Genomic DNA, 15,196 nt, shown 5'->3' with positions numbered 1-15,196 from the left:
CTCAGTCAAATTAATGCTACAGTAAATGTAAAATATTTTTAATTTACAGAGTACTTTAGGCCCCAACTGGGAGGTGGGCGGGAAGAGTTTGGCGTGAAGTTAATAAACCTTTTAAAACTTGTGACTGAATCTTTTATTCAATGTTTGTATAACTCAGTTATCTGCTAGTTAATACCAGTATTTTTGATACCTCTCCAGAGCCAATACATGATAGACCTTCAGCCCTGTTGGGTATTTGTGCTACAGCATATTTAATAGCCATGACAACAATTCAACAATTGTATAGAAGCTTCCCCTCCCTGTCTGAGTGTTGCAGGCACCAGAGTGTCTCCATTGGAAAACCCCTAAACATACAGTTTCAGCCAAAACTGGCTTAATGATAGTCTACTGAGAGCTTGACAGGCTTCTTTTTTTCCTTTAAAAATAAAAAAGGGGGCACTTTTTTCCCTTCCCCCCTCAATTTTTTTTCTAACTTCTTCGCTGCTTTTGTGAAAGCTGCCGCTGTAAAACACAAGGCAAATTAAAAAAATAAATTGCTTTAAATTGCTTAACAGGCTTGATGAGACAAAGCCTGGTGTGTTGGAGTGGCTGCAGGGAGCTCTGCGGCTGCTTTTGTATGATTTCAGAGGTGAATTTAGATGGCTGGAAGATAGATGGGTGCCAGATGCAGTTTGACACAGATTCCGGCAGCTGCTCCTGCGCGAGGTTTCATTAGCGGTGAGTTAGCGAGCAGCAGAGTGCCGGCGAGGCCCCCAACGCTGCGCTGACAGCAAGAGCACTGAAACAATACAATATTCGCTAAGTGATTTTAATCTGGGAGATTAAATGACACCCAGTTGGTTTCCCGACTTAGAAAGCCAGCACAGTATAAAGCTGTTCATGGCACTCACTCTACCCAGGCTCTTGTCACATACATTTCCATTGAGAGTGCTTTGCCGAGCCCCTCACCCTGAAATGGGAAGAGAAGGGTTGATTTTGTGTTGCAGACATATTTTTCCATCCTCACTGTATAATGTGCTTTTAACTACAACAGGAAACATTGGCCTCACTTCAGCAAATGCTTACATTGGACCAAAGTGCTCGCGTGCTCCTGCTAAGCGCAGGCAAAACTGTTTGAAAGATTAGGGCCACGGTTTGTAAAGTGAACAGCGTCCTTTTAATAGATGGGCAAGTCCCAAAATCAGGAAGCAGTTGGTATTTACAGGCTTGGGCTATTGGGTTTGGTTTTAAATAAACCAGTGTACTACAATGGATGACTTGATAGAAATGGTGGAGGAGCTGCTGTTCTCCAGGAAGATGGAGTTTTATTTGTGGAGGAACACTAAAGATTAAGACTTGGTGAAGGGAGGGAAAATGTAATTGAACTTACTTGCAATACAACCCAGGCTGACTTCAGGATTCTTCTAGGGGGACTTAATAGCTGTATTTGGGAACCCTCACTGTGGCACATTTACTGTGTGGTTATTCAGACTTTCTGTATTTTTTGTGTATCTCTAATTGCTTCAGCAAGTAAATCCTTGACTAGGAAAAAAAAAGGTTTTCTCCTCTGATAGGTGGGGGAAAATATGTAGGGAAGCAAACAAACAAGATCTTTCTTTCACATGTACCACCTGAATTTTGCCTTTGCATATTTAACTGCTGATGTCAAACTACTCTGTTCACTTTGAGTCATTTGGTATCCTCACAGTAAACAGACAAACTTGCCTTTTTTTTTTTTTTCCTCCAGTAAATATGCGAGTTGGATGTGTATGGGCTGCTGTCTTTGGATCTCAACTGTTGTTTGTAACATTTCTGCATGTTACAATTCTGTTGCTAGATGCCTTTGGTAAATACCCCATGCATGGCTTCAATTAAGCTTTCTATATTGAGAAAGTATGCCTTAATTTATCAGGTTAAAGATATCTCTGTTACATCAATTTGTTCACAGTGTGTTGTGACCTAATCAGCTAGGGATGTAAGCCATTTCATGAGGAGTAATTACTCAACAACAAAAAATGTCTCTCTTTCCTAATAGCTGTGAGTGAGTTGGCTAATTGGAATCCATTTTGGTAGTGGCAGGTCAGCAATCAGGAGGTGGCTTTCCTGGCTGGCTTCTAGGTGGGAGGGAGAAGGCAGCAGCAGCAGAAACACAGAGCTGTGGTTTCCTCAGGTCACTGGGAGAGCTTCTCTCTGTTGGATCAGTGTCACATGTGCTGGCATCAGGGTGTCCTCATGATCCCCTTTACCACCAATGCTGTGACAGTTTGGTCAGAACCCTTTCCTGGATATTTTTGAGTGAAAGAATTCATGAGTGGGTTGGAAATGCCAGATCTTCTTTCAAGACTTGCATAAGAGTTCTGGTGTTGTTATTGTTAGTGGGGGCAGGGGTCTGCAGTGATGTGACAAATCTCCATGGCCTGGCTAGGCCTTGGTCAGGAGATGATGTGAAGTTTAGGGGTGATGGCTCCTTATGTCTCTACTCAAATCAACTTATGACAGTGACTGAGCAATTTTTGCTTTCAGTGCTGCATCACTCACATTAGCTGCCAGTCCTGCAGCAGGATGGGGGGTGATGTGCAGAGGCATCTCCTAGATGACCCCACTGGTTGCTGTCCTATTTTCCTACTTGATAGATCATTGAGATGCATTCTGGCTTTTTCTTCAATTTTTTTTCCTCCCCTCCTTGTCTTCAAACCTTGCTGAGAGGGAGGTGGAGAGGAAAATCCTCATGAATTAACATTATTTCCCTGGTGGGCTTTGCTGCCATTTTATCTAATTACGCCTGCTGTTTTCCAGATCACATTGTAAGCATTTGCATGAAGGGGCTTTCACTTACCTCCTCAAGTAAATTAAATAACAGCCCTTAGGCTGGGCTGACAGCATAATGCATTTTCATGTGGGAGATCAACAGCTCCCATACCTTGAGATGGGAAATGCTGAAATGACAGGGAAGCTCTGTGCTTTTGTCTCGAATTAGGGCAGCTAGACAGAGTTAGGGCCACTTTGAAAATGCCTGCTGCTGGCTCCTCTGGTGTGTAGGGATTGGTAGGAACAGAGGGGCACATTGGAATCTGCAGAGGGCCACAAAGAATAGACTCACAAGGATCCACGAGCTACGTGCAAGATGTGCAGGAAAGCCAGGGAAAGCAAGCCTGTTGTCAGCAGGTTTGAATGCACAGCCCTATTGGAAAGCGTGAAGGGATCTGCAAACTGTGGAAGATTGGAAACCACAGACATAAAGCAAATGAGAGGTGTAGGCCCTGCCCTGAGGATGTTTACAGCATGACTTCGTGGATGAGGAAGGCTGGACTTGTGTGGAGAGCTCAGGAAATCAAAACACACGGCCTTGACTTTCATTTCCACAATAAGCCAACCCGTAGTTTCCCTGTGCTTCATTTCTTCAGTTTGCAGAATGAGGCAGTGGCCCTTCTCCTGAAATGCTGAACTGACAGTCCGCTGCTTTCCTTGCCTGACCCGTTACTCCCAACGAGCATCCAGCCCCAGGAATTATCCTCCTCCAGATGTTTCAGAGTTCCCAGAGCCCTTCATGATACCAGCCTCATGGGATGATCTGGTCCCTTCACAGTCATGTGTGTTACACATCAGAAGTGTAGATCAGCCCTTCCCTGGCTGTGGTCACTCCTTCATTCCTTTGCTATAGTTGGGAGCTTCTGAGGAGGAGAATGGATCAGGAGCAAATGACCATGAGGAAATGTATTTCTTCTGCTCCTGATCAGCCCAGGCTCGTCCTGGCAGAAAAGAGGATGTTGATGGGAAGGCAGAGAGACAAACTCCACCTCCCCCAACCATTAGGCTTGGACAAGCCTTGGGTAGCTCAAAATTCTGGTGTGCTCTTGTATTCTTTCTGAAGTGGGGACATGCCAGCAAGCGGGCTGGTGAGCTGCACTCAAACTGAGTCAGCCCTTGGGAGTGAGGAAGAGAAGGAGAGGGACCTCTACAGCAAGTAGGGAATTTAATCCCTACTCTGGCTTGCTGATGTTGGTCATGAACAGGAGAGGCTGCTTAGCTTGGGAGGCTGTACCTAACTTATACAAAGCTCCCACCACGTAGATGTTTCACATAAAGGAAGAAAGGTGATGTATGTTCATTTAGTTCACTGTAACTCTGTGGTGACAGTGACCCTCACAGTATTACACCTGTAATATTGAAGTACCTTCTCGCTTTTGCTGCTAATTCCTTTTATCCTGTGTCATTGGTTAAGGATTAAGGAAATCATGCAGATCACTAAGATCTGCTTGAAGGAATCTTCAGTGACTTGCTTTTGTCTAGGGATCTTTGCTGAAAGAATGTGATTTACTTGTTTTTCTTTAGAAAATCAAGTTTTCTGTTCCATCAAAACATAGTTCCAAGGTTGAAGGTGGAGGAGAGCTAGAAGTGTTAGTGTGGTGGGTGTGTAAACACCTTTTAGCTTATATATTAAAGCATCTTGGCTCTTCCAAGTAACTAGAGAACTACTTTGTGATGCATTTCTCTGTCTGAGATGAATTTTGAATGCCAGCAAGATAATGAGATTTATCAAATAAAAAGCCTGTCTTTCACTTTGTTCAAGTTTGGCCTCATGCCTCAAATACGTGGAGTTTAGCTCAGAGGCAGCTTGTAATTTGTATCACAAGCCCACCGTGTGTAATTGGTGATGGATGGTGGCCACTGGGCTGCAAGGGGAGGTTTGCAGTCGGAGGCGCTGATGGCTCCCGCTGACGTTTGTGCCTGGCCAAAGCAGCTGCAGGGGACAGGGGACCAGGAATGGTCACCACGAGGCTTCGTGGGAGAGGCTGAGGAGCTGTTTGCCTTCATCAGTCAGGGATTCAGGTTTGATGTCAATCAGTCTTTAGCATGAACTTGCAGGATGTTCACGATGCAAGACACAGTGCTGCTTTTAACGTGTATGGGGAGATGATTCAGGACTGATACAGCTGCTTCAGTGATCTGGTAGTATACATCCCATTATCATTATTCACTCACATTATTCACTGTTAGAAAGCTTTCTAACAATTCATGATATTTCTCAAGCTCTCATCCCCTCCTCTCTCCTTCTAAAAAAACTAATTTAATTTTATTATTATTATTATTCAGATTCCTGCTGTATACATCCCCCAAGCAGGTGGGAGGGGGAGTTGGTGGGTGATGACTTGGCTTTGTTGGAACTTCACTTAATGCAGGGTGGGGGCAGAGAAAATGAAGCTAAATTACGCAGATCCTGAAGGCACAGCTAGTGCACTGCATCACTTGTGAGCATGACTAGAACTGAAAATGAATCACAGCCTTGTTAGACACGGTATGTGTCAGTGCATGTGGGCAGAAATATCATTCAGCGAGAGAGAGAAAAAGACAGAGAGAGACTACATCTTTTAAAGTGTGCTGGTCCCACTGAAATCTCTGTAGTATTTAACCTAATGGGTGAGAGCTGGGAAACAGTGGGACAGTTGCTCTAGGATACTTCAACTTGTCAATTTTTATTCCTTTCTGAAGGTTCAGGAGGAGTCTGGATTTGTCAGCAGTGGCAAAAAAAAAGAAGCATTGCAAGCTCAAGTTTGAACCCACTGCTGAGGACTTTAAAATACAACTACATCTTTGGGGCTAGGTTTGAATGTAGAGTTGCTTCAGCCTGTGTGTTCATTGTTCATCCAAATCACATTAGGAAGCAAATGTGATTTGCTCTTTGTGTAAACTTTTGATGGTTGCATGTGCACACGAACACACAGTACACACACGTGCACACTGAGCCAGTTCCCATATTTCAGAGACAAAAATCCAACCTGGAACTGTAACCCTGGTTCTTGCAGCTGTATAATTCAAACATTCTATTTCTAGAATGGAAATCGGTTTGCAGTTCAGTTGCAGTGTGACACAGCCACGTCAGGTGATTTGTTGGAGGGATGCTGGAATCAGCTGGCTGCTAAAACCTGCTGTATCTCTGCTTGTGTTCCAGAAGATATTTGCCACAAGTGATAGCAACATTCCTAAAGAAGCTCTGCTACTTCCTGCAGAGACCTATCCATAGCAGCCAACAAGCAGCAGCCATCTTAAAATTCCCCCCTTGGCACAGTAAAACCACACTTCTTCTAAGCCAGATGGAATCAACCAGTGTATTCTTTCAGGGATTTTGGTTGTGCCTTTTTGAATGTTGTGCTTGGTGCCTGTGGTCAATCATTGGCCTGTTATGTGTGATGTATAATTTAAAAGCTGATGATTCTAGGCACTAGCCAGAGTTTTTAATAAGTGGCTGGAGATGTGTGTTTTCTCCTCTATCCCCCTCCCACAGACCAGGTGCTTTGTACTTTCTGAACATGCAGTGGTTTTTGAACGTTGTGAAGGATGTAAACTGCAGCTGAGAACACAACAGTGCACCTCCCCTGGCCAAAACAAAAAAAAAAAAAAAAAGAAAAAAGAAAAAAAGATAAAAACTCCACCATCAGTAGCTTTCTTAAATCCTAGTCATCTTGTGGCATTCCTAGAATGTCCATACTTACTAAATGAAAGAGGGAAAATAGGGATAGCTTGTGATTTTCTGACTCCTGACGGGACTTTTCTGGGAGGAAGGCAAGGAAGGGATCCGTACTTGTGACAAGTTAAAAATAATTTTTAATTACTTAGAGTAAGAACATGTTCTGAAAAGTAAAGATTTTGGACTTAATGTGCATGGAACAAAAGGCCGTTGTGAGCTCTGTACGAGAGTTGCTGCGAGTTTGTATTCTGCCCTTTTTTTTCTGTGGGAGTTATTTCCTGTTGTTGACTAGAGTTCTTTATTTAGAACCACCTAGCTACTGAATGACGGCTCGCTTGCAAGAAGAAAAAGTGTGATTAAAACTTGCTAAGGCTTATTCCAAGATCTCCCTACTTCCATTTATTTAAGGGGAATCTTTGCTAAATGAAAGAAAGTGAAGTTCAAAACAACAAATGCATTTCCTTCTCGTTATTGTGCCCACATCAGCTGTGGCAGCTAGCAAAAAGATCTTGGGAGCCTGAGGTCTTTCACCTGAACATCTCATGGAAGACAGAGTTTGTCTAACAGAGGTGATTTGGTTTAGATTGTTCTGGTTTTAAAACAGAAACAAACCCATCAAATGCCAGGCCTCCCTTTTTGCTGGCAGGAGTAATGCACTGATGTTCTTGGGGGCAGCTCTTTCTATGAACCTCACAGGTCAAGTACAGAGTGGGCACTTGCACTTTCCCAGCTGCTCAGAGAAGGAAGAGTTTCTTTGAAGAGCACTGCCAGCAAAAAGAAGTTTCTGTATGCTGACCTGCTTGGCAGTAGTATTTGGGTATCTATGTGGAGTCAAATTATCAGCACTTTGACAGCTGCCTAACTTCTTTTGCTCTTGTGGCAGGGTCTGAACATCCAGCAAGAGTACAGTAAAGTTAGCAGAAGAGCAGATTCAGAGGGAAAAAGAAAAAAGAAAAAGGTTTAACATGAAGGTTAACTCTACTGGAGGTAATAGGCAAGCAAGCAAAGTAGCTGGGGTTTATTTTGAATTTTTTGCTTAGCAGGAAACGTACTAGGAATGTCCCCTGAGTGTGGATGATTAGAAAATGCACTGGGGCATGAGTGAGAGCAGATGGACAGCCATCCCTGCTTGGCTTGGCTGCCCCTTTACTGTGAGCCTCTGGCAGAGGGTGCCTCTTTCTGCCCAGCTCTTGCAAAGGGTCTGGTGCCTCTCTGCAGTAGCTGAGGCTGGCTGCTCTGGCTGGGCAGGGACTGCACTCGGCAGGCAGGAGCTTCGGCTCAGTCGTTGGCACCTTCCCTTTTACAAACGAATCCTATAGAAACTGGTTTGCAAAGTCGAACCTCTGTAGGAAAGTGGATCTCTGTGAAGGAGAGGGATTTGGGAGCCTTCTGCCCATCCCACGTGTGCTGGGAAAGTTTGTGGCTGGGAGAAGAAGCAGGGAAAGCCTCAGTGATACACCTCGTGTTATTTTCCTCTCCTGCTGATGTCCCGTGGTCAAACAAGGGAGGACCCTGGACTCGGTAGCAGCACCATCAACGGGAATGCAGCTCTTCCTCCTTGTTTCTTGGGTCCACTCTTTTCCCTTGGCTTGTTTCCCTCTGCACTCCAATTGTGCCTCTGCTTTGCTCCCTTGCCACGGCTCAAATAAAAATAGAAGGAGTCAATTATTACTGTTTGAGCAACCTGCTAATGGCTGTCACAGAAAACCACCATAGTTTATGCCACATGCAGCCCCTTCTTCCCTACCTCCATGCCATCCCTGCTCAGGACATCTCTTTTCTCTTTCTTTCTTTTTTTTTCCCCCATACACCATTTGCACCCCTGCAAATGTCCACACGTGCAAATGTCCTATGGGTGTGACCAGGCAGGAGAGCTGCCCCTCTCCTCTTCCAGATCCTTGCCACATTTCAAGGACATTATCACCCCAGAATCGCTGTGGGAGGAAGAAAGAGACCATTAAGAGGTGTGAAAGGAAGGGGACTCTGATGATAAATGGTGGATTTTCAGCTTTTTTTCCTTTGTCCTGTTGGTAGGACCTAAATGCTGGGTGGGTTTGCAATGATTTAGTGTTTCATCCTTGCTTGGGAATACTAATTAGGTGTAAACCTCTTTCAGCCTTTGGCTAATGGTCACTATAAATGAACAGCTTCCTTTAAAGTGAAAGAACATTAAAAAAAGGTTAGAGGAGAACCTCAATTAATTTGTGCAGTTCCCTTTTTCTTCAGAAAGATAAAATGCCTTTCTGACGGTTACAGGGTGGTTTTAGGTAAAGAAATGCAGACATCGCCCACGGTCTGTTTACCTGCATATGCAGTATGAGCTTCTGCTGACTCTTAGCCGTGCTAGCACTGGGGAATGTAGAAAGACAAAATGAATCATTACCACAGGCATAGTCACTAAAAGCATCTGATGTACTCATTCAGTCTTTTTTTTTTTAATCTCCTCTTTGCATATAGTCTAAGGAGTTACACATTTTGTGAAGGGTTAAAACAGAAAGATTTGTGCATTCACTGCATTGACTCAATGAGTTCAGTTCTGTATGAACTTCAATAATTTGTAGAGGAACAGAATGGCAGTGGGAGTTAATGCTGCTACATTTGATGTTCTTGTGCTAGGTTTTCTGCCAGCTCCTTTTTTTTTTTCTTCCTCTTCTGAATTTGGCCCTACAGATTCAACTTCTGTTTTATTGGGGTTTGTTGGTTTTGGCTTTTTGCTTTTTTTTAAAGAAGTGGTGTAGGTCACTCACCGTTTATTTAAAATTAGACCCTCAGAAACCTCTGTCTGAAAGGAGTGCAGATAAACATAGTCTGTAAAGAATTTTGCACCTGGGACAGTCAGAGAAAGAATTTATCATTGCAAATTTGAATTACTTTGAAAATGCCTCTTTCTTGGTAAGCATTCTCTGAATCTAGAGGCTCTAAGGAGCTGCAAAAACTAGTTTTAAAGAGTAGGCCTAAGCCCCCAAATCTTCATAGGAGCATTAATGTGCTTTACAGATTGTATTCCAGCCAGCAAAAGCAGCTATAGGTGAGTGCATTCATTTGGATGTCCATGTATTAACTCATGTTTTCATGTAAATAAGGATTGAGATAGCTTGTTGTTGGTTTGGTTTTTGTTTTGGTTTGGTTTTTTTCTGGTAATGCATCTGAGCACAAACACATTTAACTCCAGTTTTAGTTTTGGTTTAAGTCCAGCTTAACATTGAAATGCTGTGCAACATCAGCACTGTAGCCACAACACCATTTCCATTGTGCCCTCCCAGCCTCAAACTCCTTGTAACTTGTAGAATGCTTTAATGCAGCAAATCTGAGCAGGAACATCCACTTCTAGAAGCTTCTGGTCACCCCACTGGTGGCCCCATTTGGTCTCTCAAGCCTTTGGCATCTGAGCAGGGTTGAGCAGCTGCCTATGCACCCAGGCCTCTTTCCAACCTGCCTGTGCACCCAGACCTCTTTCAGGTTTCAAGAGTGTTTAGGAAAAGTGTGGAGGGCATCTGTGCTCCAGGAATGTATGGCTCCATGGGGAGCTTTGTAGGAGTAGCTTTGCTGCAGGAGAGGGCTGTAGTGTGTGCAGCACTCAGGGTGAGGCAGAGCAGCAGAGCTGTTCTCCCCCGGTGACCCAGGAGCAGGTGGTCCCTCAGCACTGGGGATGTGGTGGGCACCTTTGTGCTGGAGTGTGTGTGGCGTGCGTGTTTGACAGCCCCACGTTGTTAAGATTTTCAGGCTCATGTTGGGTTTGTGCTCAAGGCTGGTGGGTGGCCCAAAGTCTTCTGGCTTGATTGCAGTGACATCTGTTTACACCAGTGGTTAATTAGGCCTGAAGACTGGCCATCTCTCTATTTTTCCCCACCGTTTCTCTGTTTTTTCTTGATTAGAACTATTCCCTCCTCAGCTCTAAAACAGAAGCTTTGGTTTTATCTGCAGATTTTTTTCCCCTTGATCCACTGGCCCTGATATGAGATGAATATCAGGACATCAGCATAGCCTCTCTTCAAAAAAGTAACCAAGTGTTCCAGAAAAGAATGACTTGCGCTTTTGATAGGGACTGCAGAGTGAGCGCTGAAAGGGAAAGAAAAGCAGCCTGAAATTGTTTAAAACTCAGCTCAGTGCAGAGTACAATTCACTGTGTTACAAGAAGCAGGATTGGAAAGGAGAGACTGTTTTAGGAGCCTGTGTGCCATACAGGCAGTGCCAGTGTGAACAGTCTGGCCTGGGCCAGGAATGAAGCACATCTTGCAAGGGATGCAGCCTGAAAGGGACTTGAAAAGGAACACAGAGTTTTATTAAAAGGCAAAAAGATGTAAGGAGATACACAGCAATGGTAGGCAGCCAGAACCTCTGTCAGAGGACAGTCTTTCAGCTGGAGCAAGGATGATGCACACCAACAGTCTCCAGAGGACTGGGAGTGCACAGGGAATTACAGAGGGAGGGAGTCATCTCCCTGCATGAGGAATGCAGCAAAACCTCCTCTGACTAAGCCAGCTAATGCACACTGCTTTTTTTTTCTTTCCTGATAATCCTGTTCCATAATATTTCCTTAATAATTTAGTATGTGAAGAGTAGCCCTTCTGAAAAACATCTAAATCACCAGATCTTACATTCAGATGAAACCTTGCTACCCCTGTCGTTCGCACACACTCAGGATTTTTATTTGGTGTGGCTGTTTGAGAGCTATCCTGGAGTTAAGAGTTGGGTTTTATTCCTTAATTACTTAATGAATTTACCATGCAGCACAACCCTTGGTACTGCCAAGCAATAGCTTCCTATTACTAGACTGTACAGGCCTGATCCTGCATTACCAAAGCCAGAAGCAGTGTTTGGGAACCGACATTTTCATCAAAATCTGTAGGAAGCTTAGAACAACTATACAAAAGGGGTTAGTTGCACTCAGAATATTGATTCATGAGCTTCCTCGTTTTTTGCATTGCTGTTCATTTTACCCAAAGAAGATCAACTGCCCAACTGGACATATAATATATGATACTGCATTAAAACTAAGGCTGCATTTGGTCATACTCATTAATTAAACTGATTTCTCCTGTAGGGTTTTTTTTTTCCTAGAGAACTAACCGAGAATGATAATTAAGCGTGTTATGCATTCTAGGGAACAGTGTTTCTCCTACTGCCACAAATGCCTTAAAGGAGAAAAATATGAACTAAAGGAGAAAATGAAGGTTGGGGGGGGAGAGCTAAAACTGGAGTGAGAAGGAGTGGATCATCAGGGTTTTTACTGACTCCTGTGCTTTAGGACACATGAGACAGCCATGTTAGAGTTGAACCAGCAGAAAAAGGAGAAAAAGCCATTGAAATCCCAAGGAAAGCTGCCCAGCTCCCAGGTGCAGCTCCCTCCCTGCTTGTGTACAGGTGCAGGCTGCAGTAATGCAGCACCCCAGTTTTTTACTGAGGAACTTGTTTTTATTTGTGGCTGAGCCTCACATGAGAAGGGCCCTACTCCTGGAGGTCAGTGCTGGGCCTGAAGAGAGCCTGCACGAGGTGTGAGCAGTGTTTCACCGTGCCTTTGCTTGCAGCATGCTTTCTCCTTACCCAGGAGAGCCTCGCTGCTCGGGTGGAAGGAGCAGCTCTGCTGTAGGCAGGCCCTTTGTCTGGCTTCTCCCAGGGTACCACTGCTGAGGGGGTCTCTATTTGTAAAAAGTTGTCTGCATTGGGGGCAGTGTTAGGTGTTTGCCTGCCAGCTTCTGCCTGCACCAAAGCAAAGACAGCCAGGGAGAAAATGAAGTTGTGTTGAACAATTACCTGATGAAATCTCATAGTGTTCATACATATTGCAATCAGAAAGGAAAAGGCCAAAGATTCAATTAGAATCATAGGAAGCAGTTCGCTCCCTCTATTTTTGAAATATGCAAGGGATGCCAACATTCCAGCACAAACTTTGCCACTCTTTCCTAATTAGCATCCGTGTTGATGGGCAGATTACCTGGCAGTCTGTAGTGTCTCTAATGAATTGATTTATGAAGTCCAGTGTCTGTTTCCCCCTTCCCAATCTTTGATTTCTGTTTGTTCATTTATTACCTTGTTCATTTATTTATCTTCAATGCAGGGGTGGTTTTTGAATGATTTTCATGAGACCTGGCCTCAATCAGACAGGCTTTGACCATCCTTGCTCAAAGACAGGGCTGCACTCAGGCTGTGCCTGTAGCCCACATCAGGTCGGTGCTGCTGCAGAAAGACACAGCTCAGCTCCTTCTCTTTTACTGTGTCATCTTCACATGTGAGCAGCTCACGGGCCTCTGTCAAGGCTAGGACTGCACAGCTAAACCTGTGCTACCGCTCCCTGGGAAGCCCATACATGCATGGTTCTGAAATGGGATGCATTTTGGGTGGCTCCTCCTTGCAGACGCTCAGACCGTTCCCCCTCCCGCTCCCGCAGGCTCTGGAAGCCTCTGCCGGCACACTTCCTAGCACGGCATTCCGTGCCTCCATTGCAGGCTGCTTCTCCTGCTTACTGAAGTGCTCAGCAAACTGCATGTGGGTGTCGCAGACATCCTCTGCTCGGGCTTCTCCAGAGCTGAGAACGGAGTTTCTTGGCCAGGAAGGTCTCCCTCAATCAGGTGCGGGGCCATGTGAGGAGCAGGCAGCCGCGGGATTATTCTCCTTGCCTAGCCCAGCCTCGTCCCGCCGCGCTGGAGCCCGGGCTGTGCGCGAAGCACGGGAAGGAGCTCTATTCGTATCGATTCGTATCGTGACCTATGCTCAGCTGGGAGTGCTTCTGAGTGTGGATGCAGGTTGTACTAGTTGTGTTCGGAGGCACAATCTGAGTTACAGCGTGACTGTAAACTCCTGCCAAGAAAGACTCGGGAGAGTTACAGTAGGAAACAGAAGGGGCGGTGAGCTTTCTCTTATGCCGGTGTAAAATTGGAGCAACCGAGCGAAGTCAGAAGCGTTTAAAACTCGAATGACACAGGCTCAGGCTTTTTACTGCCGACTGTAACATGGCAAGGGCTGTGCACATCGGGCTGGAGCCCAGCTGCTTATTTAGCAAATGTTTGTGGTTGTGCCTCTGGTGCCGGTGATAGCGCGCACACACCCAGGCGCGGGCACTGTAAACCTGCTGCGGACTTTGAGCTCCGGAAGGCAGCGCTGCTCGGCTGGGCGCATCCACGGCGCGATTGCGCAAGGCCAGGTCCCGCTGGGTTACAAATCTGCTGTAAAGGAGGGTGGAATGGGGCCCCGAAATTCAGTCAGTCTGGCATGCAAAAAAAAACCCCCAAACAACCCAGCCAACAGTGTGCAAGTATTGCAAATATTCTGTGTGGCTTTTGAGTAGGCAGAAGCTGACCTAGAAGTGATACCACCGAACAGGTATCACTCAGGCCCTAAAGAAGATGAACCTTTTCCTTTTATTTAGTGATTTTGTTGTGAAGCTGGTAATTTCAGGGAGAGACTTGTTTCCCCAGGCAGAAGGACCAAATTTCAGTGCCTTGCTCTGGAAAGTATCCAGCCAGGGAGATTCTGGTTTTAATGTTTGCCAGCTCCTGGGCAATTCGCAAATCACTCGTCAAAATCTAGTAAATGGCTCGCGAATTGCTTTGCAGATTGGTTTAGGGCTAACTCTGTGCCACAGATAAGGGATGAGAGGGCTTGGATCTCCTCAAAGGAATAGCGCGGGTGGAAAGGGAAAGGTGTGCTGAGGCCTCCAAACCTGCAAAATTAAATGTCAGTTTTTAGGTCTGATGTCCTTTCTTTTATTTTTAGTGAGTTCAGCAGAGTGCTCAAGTGCCAGTCCTGGTGTTTTAACATCAACGTGATGGGGCCTTTTCAATTCTAATTTTAAGAATCCATAAAATCAGCACTTAATCTCCTTTTATTTTGGCAGATTCACTGTTTTAATGGTTTGGTGTTGTTTTTCCTTTGTGGATTTTTGTCAGATACAGTTTCCAGAGCAAGGAAACCTTTCTTTTAAAGGTATCCTTTTCCTTTTCGGTTTTCTAACTGAAAATGGAACTTAGTTTCTAGTAAGACTATCATCTTGATTGATCACAAATCATTACAGACCGTTTTGAGCATAATACCTAAGTGAGTCGTGGTATTAATGACTAATAATCGCCTTTATATTGGGTCTTAAAGCTTTATTGTCCCGAAGTACAACCGGTTTAGTGGAACATGAAAGGCCGGAACGATCCGAGATGCCTGCTGGGGCTACAGCCAGTGCTGTAAGGTGTTTGAGTCGCCTTTAACAGCGCCGGCTGGGATTACAGCCCCTTTCAAAACTCAGTCATTGAGGTGACTTAAAATAATCATCTTCTTTCCAGATAGCGCCTGGTGCCGAGCGCTTCCCTCCTTCCCCCAAGTCTTCGCGCGCTCGAACATCTCCGTTTGGCCTCATTTTTGTGCTTCGGTGGTGTCTGCACAGCCCAAATTAGCAGCGAGGATTCCACGGACGGGGGCCGCCGCCTCCCTCGGCTCCCAGGTGAGATCCCGGGGCGGGGGGCGGCCGGCAGCGCTCCGGGCTTTCTCCGCATCCCCCCTGGCCCTCGCTGCGCTTGGCCGGGCCGGGGGCTCACCGGAGGTGCCGGGGGGACAATTTTGGGTTGTACCGGGACAATGCGGGGCCAGCCCCGCGCGGGGAGCAGGGCTGGCGGAGCCCCGTGCCCCGGCCGGGTCCCCGCCACCGGATAGCAGGGATACTTGTCATATTTGCGGTCGGGGCGCGCTGGCACCCGCCTTTGTGCCGGCCCGGCGCTCCCCGGGGAAGCCGCGGCGGCGGCGGGGGCCGGGGCACGCGTGGGCAGC

The 15,196-nt window shown here is 45.7% G+C and overlaps 1 protein-coding gene across 3 annotated transcripts in view; it reads left to right on the top strand.

Annotated features, from left to right (window-relative positions):
• SERTAD2 (SERTA domain containing 2) overlaps positions 1–15,196 on the top strand; it is a 76,688-nt gene that overhangs the window by 41,681 nt on the left and 19,811 nt on the right. For 2 of the 3 annotated variants that reach the window (XM_054290586.1, XM_054290587.1), the window contains exon 2: positions 14,716–14,873. The exons of the other annotated variant lie outside the window; for it this stretch is intronic. The gene's annotated coding sequence lies outside the window, so the exon portion shown is untranslated. The remainder of the gene's footprint in view (positions 1–14,715; positions 14,874–15,196) is intronic. 3 annotated transcript variants of the gene reach the window in all.

The sequence above is a fragment of the Melozone crissalis genome, unplaced genomic scaffold (assembly GCF_028551555.1).
Source record: "Melozone crissalis strain CALT ecotype California unplaced genomic scaffold, PUWL_Pcris_2 ptg000081l_1, whole genome shotgun sequence".
NCBI classification, from domain to species: Eukaryota; Metazoa; Chordata; class Aves; order Passeriformes; family Passerellidae; genus Melozone; species Melozone crissalis.
The sequence above is the reverse complement of the archived record's forward strand: the minus strand, read 5'-3'. Positions and strand labels throughout refer to the sequence as shown.